General features: G+C 35.8%; 1 protein-coding gene across 4 annotated transcripts in view; it reads right to left on the reverse strand.

Annotated features, from left to right (window-relative positions):
• The window catches only part of PTPRD (protein tyrosine phosphatase receptor type D), a 2,510,439-nt gene that overhangs the window by 1,162,992 nt on the left and 1,331,264 nt on the right, over nucleotides 1-16,183 (reverse strand). For all 4 annotated transcript variants that reach the window (XM_066257235.1, XM_066257234.1, XM_066257236.1 and 1 more), the window contains one exon: nucleotides 4,243-4,276. The gene's annotated coding sequence lies outside the window, so the exon portion shown is untranslated. The remainder of the gene's footprint in view (nucleotides 1-4,242; nucleotides 4,277-16,183) is intronic.

Consider the following 16,183-nt stretch of genomic DNA (forward strand, 5'->3'; position numbering starts at 1 on the left):
ATGTTTTTTAAGATATACATACACACAAAACTTTTTTCATTATTGTTAGTGATAGTGTAAAGTAATAAAAATCTCATTTGGATTGCTCCTCACATTATTTCTTTAGATGACTAGAGAGGTAAAGAGATTTCCTAAGATCATTCATAATGCAAATGGAAAGGTCATATCTTAATGCTTTGAATTCTAAGGTCTTTTAAAATTTTTTGACTGTTCTGTCTCCCATAAGAAAGAAATCTCCATAATGGCAGACATTTTGTCTTGCTAACTGCTCTATTCCTAGAACCTTGTGTATAGAAGCTGCTCCAGAAATATTTGTTGTGTACATGGATCAATTGATAATGGATTGGTAGTTTAGTAGAACATGGGTTGTGGAGCTAGAAAGCCTGGGTTTTAATCCCAATGCAACCACTAATCAGCTATGTGGACTTGGACAATTTAAGGTTTCTATGCCCCAGTTTTCTTACATGGAAAGAAGATAACAATAGTACATACTATCTATGATGTCTTAGTGCATATGAAACACTCAGAACACTTACAAATAATAAGCACCATATAATGGTTAGCTATCATTATTTGTTATATTGAGCTCTACTAACATATGGAATAGTATGTATAAATGCTAATTTAAGAATAGAAATACATATGCATATTGAAAGAAGGCCAGGAAAGAAGGTAGTTATGTGGCTTAAAACAATGGTTCTTATATTTTTATGTTTATTTCATTGATTTTTAGAGAAAGCAAGGGAGAGAGAAAGGGAGAGAGACAGGAATATCAATCAGTTCCTGTATTTGCCCTGACTCAGAATGAAACTGGCAACCTCTTCACTTTAGGACAATGCTCTAACCAACCAAGCTATCCAGCCAGGGCCCAGTGGTTCTTGACTCCAGTTTTCTAAGTAATTACCAGGGAACTGGGGCATCAACCTTTGGATACCAAACTCCACCCTGGGACTCTAAGTTAATTGGTCTGAATGGGGTCCAGGTGTCAACATTTTTTTTAACTCCCCAGACAATTCTGACATAAATTTTAAGTGAAGAAACACTCATCAAGAGAAAGGAGTTTGAACAGAAAACTTCAAAATGTTTTTAGAACTTCTACTTCCTTGACATTCTTCAGGATTCTAGAAGAATCCAGGTACCAGGAAGCTCTTCATATTTTTTTGTATCACTGAATGGGGACCCTTTAGCTTCATATTTCATGGTTCCAGACCTACCTGCCTAGTCTAATTTCTATTGTGCTTTCTTGATAACCTCCTTGGATCTGAATAAGCTTAATAATTATATTAGATAACATTCTTGATGTCAATAGGAATGTGTTTAAAAATTACATCTTATTACATTTTCAAGGCAGAAGTAAAGTTCTTTCAAGTGCAACAAAGATCTTAATGTCTACTTAAATTATGGTCGGGACTCTCTTAATTGTGAAAATAATATAAATGGAGTCACTTCAAAATGGAGTCTGAGGAACTGCTTTGCAGGTCTTATTCCTAAAATGTTTGGAATGTTAAATCTGAACAAAATAACTTTTGGACTGAGCCTAAAGCAGTATTATATTTCAAACAACCGTTTGCAAAAGCTAACATGACTACAGGAGTGAAAATTAAAGACATTCTTTAGAATTAGCATACTGTGTTAGCTTATCTGCACCTATACAAATTCCTTCTTTAGCTTATTAACACCAATAGATATTCTTTCCTTCTATTCATGTAATTATACCCCTTGCTTTCACCTCCTCAAAAACACCCCTTGCCTTACCCTGCTAATCCAAATACTATTTAGGTTTCTGCCTGAATTAGTGCTTCCTAAATAACTATCAGTTTGAGTATCAAATAAAAGATTATTGCCTTTCACTACAGCCTTTTATTTTGAGGTTAGAAAGCCACAACCTTTGTTACTTTTTATAATTTCACTACTGCAAAGTGATGATATGATTGCCTTCAAATATATTGCAATATTAGAAAAGCACAGTTATATTTTTGTAAAATTTTGTATCTCATTTTCTTGAAATTTGTTGCAAACAGTTTTACTTGCTTTGATCCTTGCAGTTACCCTGGATTTATCATTAATGAGAGGAAAAGCAGATCTTGGGAGCTAGCAAGACCCACTTTGTGTGTTCAACTGAACTGAACTAAAACCAGGCATTATTTTCCGTTCAATCTTAAAATCAATCTTTGCACAGTAAAATAAGAGCACTAACAATCAAATCCAGATCAAATGCTTGAAATGTCTTGACTGAAATCCCTTGTATAGAATGCAAAAGAGAGGATTACTTATATATTGCCTTGCTAATCACAGGGTAGTTTTTGGACCAGCAGCTTTGACATCACTTGGAAGCTTATAGAGATCCAAATTCTTGAGCCATACTGCAGATATACTGAATTAGAATATGCATTTAACAAGACAGCCAGGTGATTCATAGGCACATTAAAGTTTGAAAAGAACTAATATAATATGCAGCAAAATTCAATTTTTTTCTCCAGCATTTGCTCTTCCCTAAATAACATTAGATGCAACATCCCATACAGTTGTCCGTTCTACTTTTTTATCCAAACTTTTGTAGACTTTTCTTACACCTCAAAACATTTTGTTATCCTTCATCTAATCATCTCCCACTCTGGCCATCTCTTATTTTACCAAGCAGTAGTCTATGTATATAAAGTAACTCTTTCATAACTTTTTCCTTATTGCAGTTGCATAAGAGAGAGAAGTGATAACACCTTTTCTCAACCTATTCTAAACTAGAAAACTCTCAAGGAAGTAAACTGAGTAACAACCTGATACAAAATCTCCTTATAAGTATGACAATGTGAAGAGAGTTCATGAAAATGCTATTTCCCATTATAGTAAACACACAATATGTTGGGTTTATTCCTCCAAGATAGAGATAAAAGAGTACCAACTTCTCCAAAGGTGAATTAGATTTATACAATCTACACCCACACATCTTAATTTTCAGTAATCAATAATAATCCATAGTAAGACATAATTATTTTCTTATTTTGTTTCTTATAAGAATAATAGAGAAAACAAAAATCATTAGTTCTAGTAAGTACTGAGTATTTCACTATCAATATAAACACTATAAAATATTTCTTTTAACTACTTAAACTGTAACTAACAACAAAATATTAATTTTCTAATTGATAGCAATTTTAATTGAGAGTTTGAATAAGTGAAACATCTGTGAAAACAAACAACTCCATTGGCATAATCTGGCTGAAAACTAAATTCTATCTCTTTCTCTCTTTTTAATTAAAAAAAGGAAGAAACGAAACACCCAAAGCCATCAAATGTATTATCAAAGAAAGAGTCTTCCTTCCTTCCTTCTTTCCTTCCTTCCTTCCTTCCTTCCTTCCTTCCTTCCTTCCTTCCTTCCTTCCTTCCTTCCTTCCTTCCTCCCTTCCTTTTTTCCTTCCTTCCTCCCTTCCTTTTTTCCTCCCTTCCTTCCTTCCTTCCTTCCTTCCTTCCTTCCTTCCTTCCTTCCTTCCTTCCTTCCTTCCTTCCTTCTTTCCTTCCTTCCTTCCTCCCTTCTTTCAGCACACCATTGTAGCCTATATTTTATTATTACCATTATTATGATTTACAATATTTAATAACATGTTTCCTTCTTCCACATGAAAAATTTCCTACTTCCACTAGAAGTATCAAAAAGAGTAGAACCACAGCACATTCATAATAAGAATAGAAAACTCCCTTTAAACTTTTGTTTCTCAATATGATAATTCAATTAAAATAAATTGAATTTAATTATCTCTGAAACTAAAATATGAAATTCAGCCTGGATGTATGCCATGACCATGATCATTAACACCTTTAACACCTCCATAGAATGAGGAGAAAAGAGAATTCTCTCTTTGCTTCTTCTTGCCTAACTTCTAAATAACTTTGAATTACTTAAAAAAGGACACTCTACTACTTTGATAAGATGACCATTTGAATACTATCTCAGGGTTATCCCTGGACAAGCAGATATTGTCTGTGAAGTGGAGAACATTTGGAAAACAGTAGCTTTTCCTAGACTCCTGGTGGACATATACTGGAGACTTTCTAATTTCCAATCTTGGCTCGATTCAGAAAAAAGAAAAAAAGAAAGGCTATACCTGGAAAAAATGCAACCTCGTTAGGACTTGCCTGAATTTCAGTCCATGTAACTTTTAAAGTTCTTGTAGAAAACATAAATCCTTTTGAAACTTAGAAGGAAAAAGTATTGTATGCAGATTTGAGAAGAGAAAACTAACTTACCACAACTGTTCAGTTAATTCACAGGCATCATCATCTGAAAGAGCAAAAATGTTATTTTGATATTGCAATCATGAAACTACCAAAAATGTTCCAATTGTCTTTAAACGCATTTTGTGAACATATCTACAGAAGAAAAAAATATATAAATAATACAAATATCTTGTCTTATCTTTATCATTAAGTTATTTCAAATGAAAATGTTTCATCCCCATTATTTTAAGACCAAATAAAATAACTCATTTTTTTAAAAAAAATCTTTTATATACACATATTGGCATGTATATATATTATGCCAATATTTCTTCTAATGCCAAGTTTAAAAGGTTGGTAGAAATACAGAACTACTGTATAATATAACTTTGGTCCTGGCATGGACACAACTGTGAGATACTTATCCTAATACCCAGTTCTGATAATGCCATATAAATCACCTTACTGTGCTCAAAATGTTTTCCTGTTATCTATACAAAAAAACTAAAGTATTTAGCATAGTGTTCAGTGGCTTCAGTCAGCTGCTTCTATTCTACCTTTCCAAGATTCTCTTCCTTAATTTTCCAATGCCTCTTCATTTTACCTTTCAAATTTATCTCCAACTATTTTCTCCTGTGCCCTACACTTACACCATATATAAAACACTTTCTTTTTAAACAATATTTTGATTGATCACTTTTTCTATGCTTCAATATTCTTTCTACTCATTCTTTTGGCCCAGATCAATGGACATCTCCTCAGTGAAACTATCTTGATATCCAGAGAAGGAACTACTCTTTTCTTTCTATATATCCTTACCATATTTGTACCTCTACTACAGTTCTGATCAGATTCTGCCTTATATTATAGATATGGTGTTTATGCTTTGACCTCGTTAATTTTGCCTGTGAAGAAAAGTGCCTGCTTATGCTTTTAGCATGGGAGATGTCCCTAAGAAGTTGGTTGAGCTAAAGGAAATAAAGCATTTAATATAGAGTTAACATGCTATGGACATTTTCCATATATTCATCTACCATCATTTAGGAGAACAGCATAGTTGCATAGGACTTGTTTCTGCTCAATAAAGCTTGAATTTAAAGGCATAGTAATATCCATGATGAATGAAACATTTTTAGGTTCATCAAAAATAAAGGAATTGAAGTTGAAAGTTTCTTCTATTGATAAATAACTTTTTAGGCAAGTTTTTAAAGATCTTTGTACCTTATGGGGATCGATTTTTTTTAGATTTAAGTTGTTTTATAGGCTTGAATATTTCATAGAAAGGTGGCATACTTCACAGAAAGGTGGCATACTTACTGGACCTCTATTAGCACAGCATGTGTGTGAAATTAGTGTTTTGAGGAAAAGTGACAGATATACCTTAAACCATTAACACAGTCGTGCCAGTAGCAAGATTGAAATTAGTAGCATAATTTTAGAACACAAAATCTATCTTCTCATGCAGAATAAAATTATAACTGCCATGTTAATAATTTTATACTCTTGGACAAGTTAACCATAAAAGATCAGACTCTGTCGATATGAAGCTTGCAGGTGTATTATACACTCACAATGTTTCATCATTTATTTTTCTCCTGTCCACAATCTCCTAAAGTCCACAATCACTTTAGGCTTCAAAAATTTTTTCCCAGATAATTATAAATTGGCATCTATTGTTTAATTTTTATTAAACACTTTCTTATTATTTTTATATAAAATATTTTATATCAAGATAGTATTATTGAGATAATAATAAAAATTTAAGTAACAGATATAAAAACACATGTTGAGAATAAAAGCCATGTTTCTTAAATTGATGAGAGGGAGAATTTTAGACAATTTTTTTGTATCCTAACCAAGAATGTGATATTTCAATCTTCAACTTATTAAATTATGATTCTTTCCAATCCCTATACTCTTCATAAGAAGAACATGGATCTAACACACAATTAGGAAAAATACAACTTTAAAACTTTTGTAATTCAATGATTCTCTTAAAGAAAAATGATAGTAATTTAACATGCATTGATAGTCTGATTCTACAACAAAGTCATTAGCACACAGTTTCCCCTACACGTACCAATGTTCCCTGTTGGGCAGATAAAATATATTATGCTCACTTTGTTAAAGATGGCGCTGCCCATGTGGAAGCTCATCACCCAGGTGATAATTAATATTAGTTGCCCTTCTTGCTTGAGATGGGCATAATTAAATTAATGTGTGTTGAGGACAGGCTGTGGGCAGGCAGGATCTTTGTAGCCTGGGACTTGGTTTTAGGACTAAGCCTTTCCCACCTTTTTGATGTGGGATGGTGCACTCTCATGAGCAATCCCATTATGCCTTAGATAAGTGACTTTGTATCAGAGACTTCCTTGTTTGTATATTGGATTAAAGGTTTTGATTTCTACACTATAAAGTGGGGCAGACTGGGAGCTTGCTCTCTTTTGATTCTTGAGATTAGTATTAGAGAGGAGATCAGAGAAAGGCCATGTGGAGGAGGCCAGGGGAAGCAGCCAAGATGGCAGAATGCTGAAGGAGAAGCCAGTTTGTGCAGAGTTTGTGCAGAGAGAAGGAGATGGGGAACAGAGTTGAATAAGGCTGGTGAGCTAGAAATCTTCGATTCTATGAAACTCAGATAAGTCAGGGCTTTGGGAGCCCTGAATGGAAATGGAGGTTTTCCCATTGTGTGTATTTCTTGCCTGCTGGGTCAAGCTAGGATTAAAGCTGATGGCTCACCAGTTCTTGGCTACGTTGTTTCATTACCGTCTGTCCGAATCTAATGCAAACCTGCATGGGCCAGGTGGCTACTGGCTTTACATTTTAAGCAGTCTGTGGCAGGATTTAATACAGATCGGCAAGGAGCCACCACCACTTTTGAGCGTTAGAGTAGAGGACTGGCTGCTGTTATGTTTCCCCATGGCTGTCCTTTTGGGGGCCATAGGCTAGCTGACTTTTACAGCCATGCATGAGGAAATGAAGAGCTCTGTGGATGAGACTGCCTGGGACCTGAAAACTGAGCAGTGGAAAGAGCTGGAGCAAATGTGGGAGAAAGAGATGCTGACCTTGGAGCTGCAGCAAGCACCAGAGAGGGCTGACCAGGTTTGCGAGATTTGCCTGGAAATGGAGCAGATGATGGAGAAGGAATCACAGGTTCATGAGTTGGAGATTGCCCTGGATGTTGTGGAGAGCCAGCAGCAGCGGGAGGCTGGGGCTGAGGCCAGGGCCAGATCTGCAAGACCTGCTGAGCAGAGGTAGTGGGGGCCTGGAGCTCGAGTCCGGCTGCAGGAGCTGGTGTTTTCAGTTCCTCTTTGGAGGATGAGGAGAATCGGGCTGGAGTTGTGATCTGCAGTCTCCAGAAGGTGAGAGCCCAGCAGCAAGCTGTACTTACTATGCTTCTGGTAGGTCTGCGATTTTGGGACATAGGGGTGAATGGCATCATGCTCTCCAGAGCAGAGATGGAAATGCTGACTGCCATTGCCATGTGCTCCCCTTTGAGACAGTGTAAGACCTGCCAGGATGGCAGGGATGAGGGGGGTGGCTGAGGCCCCATGTGCGTGGACTGATTCCTGGACTATGACTGGAGTGGGCACTAGCTCCTTTGTTGGATGGACCTATGGATTTTGGACAATGTAAATACCCTGATGGGAGTAGGGGTGGCTTTGCTGGAAGCATTCCCCTGCCCTGGGAAGCTTTTCCCATGGCTAGAAAGAAGGCCGAGAACATTTTTCACTTTTGGCAAAGTGCTCAGAGACTGGTGAAATGTACCTTTGTAATTGTTGAAATTTTATGATTTGTCATGTTGTTGTAATTTGTGTAATGTGCCTAATTTCCTTGCACAAGTATGTCGGTGATGTAGATTGTGGGTAGTAAAGTGAGCATAGCGGTGGGTTGTTGGGGAGATAAAATATTAATATATTATGCTCACTTTGTTAAAGATGGCACTGCCCATGTGGAAGCCCGTTGCCCAGGTGATAATTAATATTAGTTGCCCTTCTTGCTTGGGATGGATATGATTATATTAATGTGTATTGGGGGCAGGCTGTGGGCAGGCAGGATCCTTATAACCTGGGGCTTGGTTTTAGGACTAAGCTTTTCCCACCCTTTCTGATGTGGGGGTGGTGCACTCTCGTGAGGAATCCCATTATGCCTCGGATAAGTGACTTCTTTGGTTGTATATTGGATTAAAGGTTTTGGTTTCTACACTATAAAGTGGGGCAGACTGGGAGCTTGCTCTCTCTTGGTTTCTGAGATTAGCATTAGAGAGGAGATCAGAGAAAGGCCATGTGGAGGAGGCCAGGGGAAGCAGCCAAGATGGCAGAATGCTGAAGGAGAAGCCAGTTTGTGCAGAGAGAAGGAGATGGGGAACAGAGTTGAATAAGACTGGTGAGTTAGAAACCTTTGATTCTAGGAAACTCGAATAAGTCTGTGGCTTCGGGAGCCCTGAATGGAAAGGGAAGTGTTTTCCCATTGTGTGTATTTCTTGCTCGCTGGGTGCAAGCTAGGATAAAGCTAATGGCCCACCAGTTCTTGGCTCCATTTTTTCATTACCATCTGTCCGAATCTAATGAGAACCTGCATGGGCCAGACGTCTGTGATGGTGGTCGCAGCTATTGGCTTTACATTCCCAAAGTGTTTTAATTAGAGTAATCAGATATTTTAATGGAAAGAATTTTAGAAATATTAATAAAAATGTATCAAGTTTTAGATATGATTATTAAGGCCTGACAAGTAGTTATATATTACTTTGAGTTTTCTTAAAAATAGAGTGTGGACTTCATGTACTAATTTGCTGAGGCTGGAACTGGCAGATGCGACAAAAGAAAAACATCAGTAAAAGCACCTTTGAATGATTTTAGTACTTCTGTGCCAGAGAAAATGCAAATGGAGCTGGGTTGTGGACTAGGATGCAAGGCTTCCTGAGAACCATGATCCAAAGGTAGTCTTGTTTCCCTAAATAGACAACAAAAATTTAACAAAGGTAATCTAATTAGAGAAATGTGAAGCAGGAACATGTTCTGGGACATTTAAATGGAATTTTACTTACATGTGATTAGAATTGCCAAAGAACAGAACCAATCAAAATCTCTAGTTCTAGTACCATATTTTCAATGATTTATCATTTTAGAATGTTCATCCAATTCTCTACCTTTATCAACTCAAATTTTCTTTCTTTTTCGCCAAATATTTTGCATGCCATTCATTGTTTGTTTGTTTGATTTTGAATTCTGATTAGGTCATAAAAATGTTATCTACAAAATATATATGTCCTTCATATAAAACAGACAACTTACTGAATGGATAGCTAATGGATTGAGAGAGAAGAAAGAAGATCCTATCGAAAAATTTAAGCTTTTGTTTTGACTCCTAAGATGCTAGCGTGAGTGTGGGAATGGAGTCATCCTAAATAAAATGATTTACAGATAGCACATGAGGGTAAAAAATTTTCTCTTAAGTTTTCTGAGGACCTTTTATATGCAAATTGATTCTAACAACAGTTACTGTTTAGTAATTTACTTCCTTTTATTTGACCATTTATTTTATATAAAGGGTATCAATTTTCTATAAAAGAATTATGGTGTTTAAATGCAGAAACAGAATACTAAGTTAGATATCATTCCAATATTGCAATGTTGTGATTTGTTAGAAAATAAAGTGAAAGGGAAATTAAATATGTATTATTGCCTTCTTTGTATATCTGTACTGGGCAGGTGATAAGAATAAGCCAGCTATTTCTATATTTACTTGTAGAACCAATTATAGAAATAATTATGAAAAACAAATGCAAATAGGTATCCACTCTCGCAAAGAAAATTATTTTAGCAATGAAATTCTTGAGTTCCAATAATATTATTGAAATACATACATGCCTATATAGTACATATATATTATATGCATCTCCCTTTCACACTGTTGTTCTGACACACATGCACACTTATATACACATGTACAGATATAGATATATATATATAGGTGGCCAGAGGAATTCTTTTCTAATTTTATAATATTTTTTTTTCTTTTGGCATTTCCTTTTCTTCGTACAAAACTTCAGTCCTCACTTCTAATTAGAATGATGAGAAAATATTGTAAACCAACAACAATCTCACTACAAAATTTTTTTTGGAAAAATGGATAAAGCATAATAAATATTCTTTGACATTCAAAACTAAAAAAACATAAGAGAATTCTCAATGGCCATAACTAAATAAAAACTAAAAATGACTGATATGAATTTACTAGTTTTTTGTTCTCTGTGACATTGATCTGTTTTAGCTGAGAGCCTTGGGATGTCAAAGACAAGAAATTAAAAAGTTTCTCCTGGCCCTGGCCGGTTGGCTCAGCATTAGAGCGTCGGCCTGGCGTGTGGGGGACCCAGGTTCAAGTCCCGGCCAGGGCACATAGAAGAAGCGCCCATTTGCTTCTCCACACCCCCCCCTTCCTCTCTGTCTCTCTCTTCCCCTCCCGCAGCCAAGGCTCCATTGGAGCAAAGATGGCCCAGGCGCTGGTGATGGCTCCTTGGCCTCTGCCCCAGGTGCTAGAGTGGCTCTGGTCGCAACAGAGCGACGCCCCGGAGGGGCAGAGCATCGCCCCCTGGTGGGCAGAGCGTCGCCCCTGGTGGGCGTGCTGCGTGGATCCTGGTCCGGCGCATGCGGGAGTCTGTCTGACTGTCTCTCCCTGTTTCCAGCTTAAAAAAAAAAAAAAAAAAAAGTTTCTCCTGAAAATGTTATACAGGTTTGGGGTTTGATTGATACTATTGACAAGGTCAAAGAAATTCCAGAGTAATTAACCAAAAAGCACTTTTGGGTTTGTGCCCTCTATAAGAGTGGCCCCTCAATAAGAAATGTTTAGAAATTGCAAATATAAAGCCCTGCTAAGTAGGAGCTGAAATCCATAATTAGAAAACACATGAGGAGATATTGAGTAAGAGTCAGTATGAAGATCAAAGAGCAAGATTAGAAACAGCAAAGCATTCATATAATGGCATCACTAAACCCAGATTATAAAATAATTGTTTAAAATTGTTAAGAATAAAAGATGAGAGGGAGAATATTTGAAAGAAACAAGATGTTATAAAAGAACAAGATGTTATAAAAGAACAAGATAGTTTTTAATGAATATCAAATAATTTTAAAATAAAAATATAATCATTGAAACTAAGTAAATCAACAGATACATTAAACAGAACTAAAGAGAAACTTAACAGGAATATAGAACTAAAGAAATTATTCATTTTGCTAGAGAAACAAAGAAGAAAACAGTGAGGAGAGAGCATAAGAGACATAAAGATTGAGTGAGATAGTTCAACATTTGCCTAATAGGATCTAGAAATAAAACTGGAAGAAGTAATCTTAAAAGAGTAATATATGAAAAAGGTTTAAAAAGTATATATGTGTGTATATATGTGTATATAAATGTTATGATTTGTAGATATGTAGCTATATATCTACATAGAACTATGTGTCTCTCTCTGTCTTTAGCTAGCTAAATATATCTCAAACAAGATAAATACAATTAAACCTACCTCACAAACAAACATATACAGAAACTTAAAAATAGCTAGAGGACAAAACAGGTATTTAAGCAGAAGCAACTTAAGTTTAGAGTGAACATTGCAGCAGTAGCAAAAGATATAAGACAAAAGAATCATAACTCAAAAGAGCTAAGAGAAAATAACTGTTATTACAGTATTATATTAATAACTTACTACCTATCTATATAGGTAATATTACTAAAGGTTAAAAAAGATATTTTTAGACAAAAAAAATCCAACACTTGTTTCTACCACACACTTCTACTAAGAGTAAAAGATATAGAATTTAGGGGGGAAAAAAACAATTCAAAAACAAAGAACTGTAATAAAAAATGATGAGTTAAAAAACTGATACAAATCAGTAAATTAAAAAAATCACTGACTATAAAGTATGAAAATATAACAATATTAATAATCAATTTTGGAGCAAACTAAACCAAAGTGACTGAAAATGATGTAACATGTACAATGCCAGTGGGAAGAGTTATAATTAAAGTGTTATAAATGTCTTATTATTTGGGAGATGTATAAAAATACCTATTAGCTTTACATCAAATAAAAAAAAGGAAAGTAGAAGATATAATATCCAAATCTATTAAGAAAAAAATACAAAAAAAAAGAACTATAATACAAAGAAATATTTGGTAAGTTAAACACACACACACACACAATGATACAAATAAATATGAGTATGGTATATCAATAACCACAATATCCACATTGGTTTAAAACTTCAGGAGTTCCCCAGGTGCAACCTGACACTGGCCTTTGCGCACAGAGGACAGGGAGAGACTGACATTTGAGGCATTTCACTCCAGATTAGTAGGTGGCAGTTTTAACAAGCAAGGGAAATTACACATAGGCCTTGTCTTGGACCATCAAAAAATGAGTAAATTTCTGCACTTACCTGTCAGGATATTAAAAGTATATGTAGAGCCCGTAACTGGGTTCAGTCATGTTTAACATCCCCGTGGTCTCAATAATATAATACATTACTCTCTCAAGGCTGCCTCTTTGAAAAGGCTCTTGCTATGGGAACTGTGGGTGGAACATTCCAGGTATGGGGCATGGGGATAAGGAGTCTCCCATTGCAGTGTCAACAGCGCAATCATGTCCTCTTGATGGCCCCCTCCAACACAACGTTAATGAACCCAATTGATAAAGCAGCAATTCTGATACTCTCCTTCCTCTTCTTCCCAGATTCTACCCTTCCTAATAATTTTCTCACTGCCACCTATTGCTCAATTCCACTGAAGAACAGAACAGTCTTATAGGTTCTCCTCTGTCCTGTTTTCAAAACAAACAAAGCTATTTCATAGTGTTCTAAGGGCTTTGCTTCTAGAAGTAGATAGAAAAAAGGTGGAAGATATTGAAAATATAAATAGCAAGGGTTAAAGCTCTGTTTCAACTAGGGTGATCTACTTGTCCTGGTTTTAAAATTGAGTACCATGTCCAAGGAATCCACCCTGCATTACAGTCCTAGGGAAAAAAATAATAGTTTTCTTAGATTTCCAGCTATTCTCTGATATGTGTCATGCTTCCAGGATATAAAGAGCTATGTCCTGGCTGGATAGCTTGGTTGGTTAGAGCATTGTCCTGAAGTACAGAGGTTGCCGGTTTGATACCAGCACATACAGGAATAGGTCAATGTTCTGTTTTTTTCTTTCTTTCCCTTCCTTTCTCTCTTGCCAAAATCAATAAATAAAAATAAATAAATAAATACAAGAGCTATACATTTTAACCTTTTGTTCCCTCTTTTTGTCCATTCTTCCTCTTTGATTTTGAGACCCTCACTTGCCTTGTTAACTTTACACAGTTCTGGGCACTTACATAAAAAAGATTGTCCTGTTGCTCCCTGTTCCTTTAATTAAATATTCTACATTATAAAAAAATATGTCAACCATGTGATAAATGCAATCACAATTGTGTAATGTCAAGGAAATAACAGAATAATGGGTTAGAATACATAAGGAACACTTCATTGGTTGACTTTACTTAATCATTAAACAGATTTTTAAAAACATTTTAAAATATATATTTTAGTGTCCACTATGTGTTGTGCACTGGTCTAGGCCCTAGGGATACAGTGGTAGCCACAGAGACACACTTTCTACTTATGTTCTTTCTTTTTTCTACTTAGATTCTTGCAGTGTTGGGAGGCAAGGCAAATGAAGACTAAAAGCAAGTACACAGAAAATGAAGTAAAATAATTTCAGAGAATGAAATGAAGGAAATGAAATAAGTGATGTGGCTCAAAGGATAAACACTTTGATTAGAAGCCCAGACTTGAATAACACAAAACAAGACAAGACAGGCAAAACAAGAGAGAATGTTTACATAAAGGAATAGTGAACACATAAGACCTTGTGTGACGTTATATTCAAGCAATAGATAGAAGAAGGCCAGCATACCTGGGATCCTGCAAGAAGGAAGAGAGTGGAGAAACATAAAGTAAGAGAGGTAGATGAGGGCCAGATCTCATACTACATGGCAGGTCATTGCTAATAAGTTTGGATTATTTTCTAAGGACAATGGGAAGTCACAGATGGCTTTATACAGTAGAAAGACCCTATCTGCTTTTGTTCTAAACATGTCTGTGGCTACTCTGGAAAACGGAAAGCAAAGGAAGCAGTAAAAACTGACAGATCAGTTTTGAAAACTTTCCAGACAAGAGTTTGTGGTGATTTAGACTAAAGTGGATTTGGAGATGAAGAAAATTGAATAGATCTGGGTAGATCTAAGGTACATATCAGAGGGAGAATCAACAGGATTTGGTGATGAGAGTGAGGAATTGGTTGTGGAGAGTGAGTTAAAGAGATCAAGAAAGATTACTGGTTTGGAATTTTAGTAACTGAATGGATATTAGTCATATTTACTGAGATGGGTAAGACTGGTGGAGCGCATATCAGCTGTGGTGATTCTATCTTAGCTATATTAGGCTGAGGTATTTCTTAGTTACATGAGTACTAATGTCAAGTTGAAAGTTGGATGTGAAAAAAAGAAGAAGAAAAAAAAAGAAAGTTGGACGTAGCCTGGCCTGTCGTGGTGAAATGGGATAAAGCGTCAACCTGGAATGCTGCAGTTGCCGGTTTGAAACCTGGGCTTGCCTGGTCAAGGCACATATGGGAGTTGACGCTTCCTGCTCCTCCTCTCTCTCTCTCTTTCTATCTCTCTCTCTCCCTACCTCCCTCTCTCTCTCCTCTCTAAAAATAGAATAAATAAAGTCTTTTTTAAAAAAAGGAAGTTGGATGTGAAAATATGTAGTTCAGTGGGAGGTTACAGCTGGAAACATCACTGGGAACCATTGTTGTTGAGATAGTGTTTAATGGAATGGAAATAAGGAAGTGTGACTCTCAACAAAAAATGAAGGCTTAGGCCAGAGCCTAGGGAATCCAATATTAAGAATGACAGCTGAAGACATATTACAAAGTTCTGTGGGGCTCATCTAAGAGGCTCATCTACTGAGTTTTTACCAAGTTTTTACTTAATGTCACTCTCTGTGCTAGGTGCCACAGTGAATGAAACATGTCTTATCTGGCTTATGCTTTAGATTCCATAAACTTATGTTTCTTTCTCCAGCAATCCTTGATTCATGATAACATTCCAGTGTCACTCAGATGATTAGTCAATTTCAACCAGTTGTCTATTCCAGTACCAAGCCTTTCTAACCCTTCTCCTCTAAATTCCTCTCAACTCCTTCCAATAATCTAAAACCCAAAAACTACTTCAGTAAGAAACAAACAAACACCATTATGACATTGTTTTTCTTTGAACTTCACAATGGGAAATTGCAATGGTTTCTTCAAAAAGAATAATCCAGGTGATGGGCTGTCAGATTCCTCGAGTGTTACCAGTCACTACAGAAGTTGCAGGCAAACTAACAATGCACATCTAATTAATACCAGGAGAATAAATAAAGTAAAAAAAAATTTTTTTTAATTGTTAGAAACCTTTAATCAAGGAAATATGAAGGTATACAAGACTTGAAACAAATTTCCCAAGCAGTGTTCTGTTCCAGGCCATGAATTATAACATTAGCCTAGGTAACTCTGCTTCCACTTCAATTAATGAAATTGTAAATTCAAGAGTTATGTTTTAGCAAGTTATATAGTTCAGGTTTGTGCTACATGGAACTGTTCTTTGTTTAGGCACAATAAAGCCATGAACAAAAAATTGTCTCTGGAAGATTTTAACATGGTTGATGTAAAACTGATTTTTTTATCCTGTAACTCTGGAAGACAGTTGTTTAACAATGTGCATTTCCCCTTATTTTCATTCTTGTCTCTTTCTAAATTATTTTTTCCAATACTGAAATCATTTTTACATAGCCGTTGGAAATCATACTAATATTTATTCTTTGGCTTTTCTCTTTTTTGAGATAATTTTTAATTTGATAACACATTGCAAACACTAGAGTTTTGCATATGTTTTTTCATGTTTAAC

This window comes from Saccopteryx bilineata, chromosome 2, assembly GCF_036850765.1.
Source record: "Saccopteryx bilineata isolate mSacBil1 chromosome 2, mSacBil1_pri_phased_curated, whole genome shotgun sequence".
In the NCBI taxonomy this organism is placed as follows: Eukaryota; Metazoa; Chordata; class Mammalia; order Chiroptera; family Emballonuridae; genus Saccopteryx; species Saccopteryx bilineata.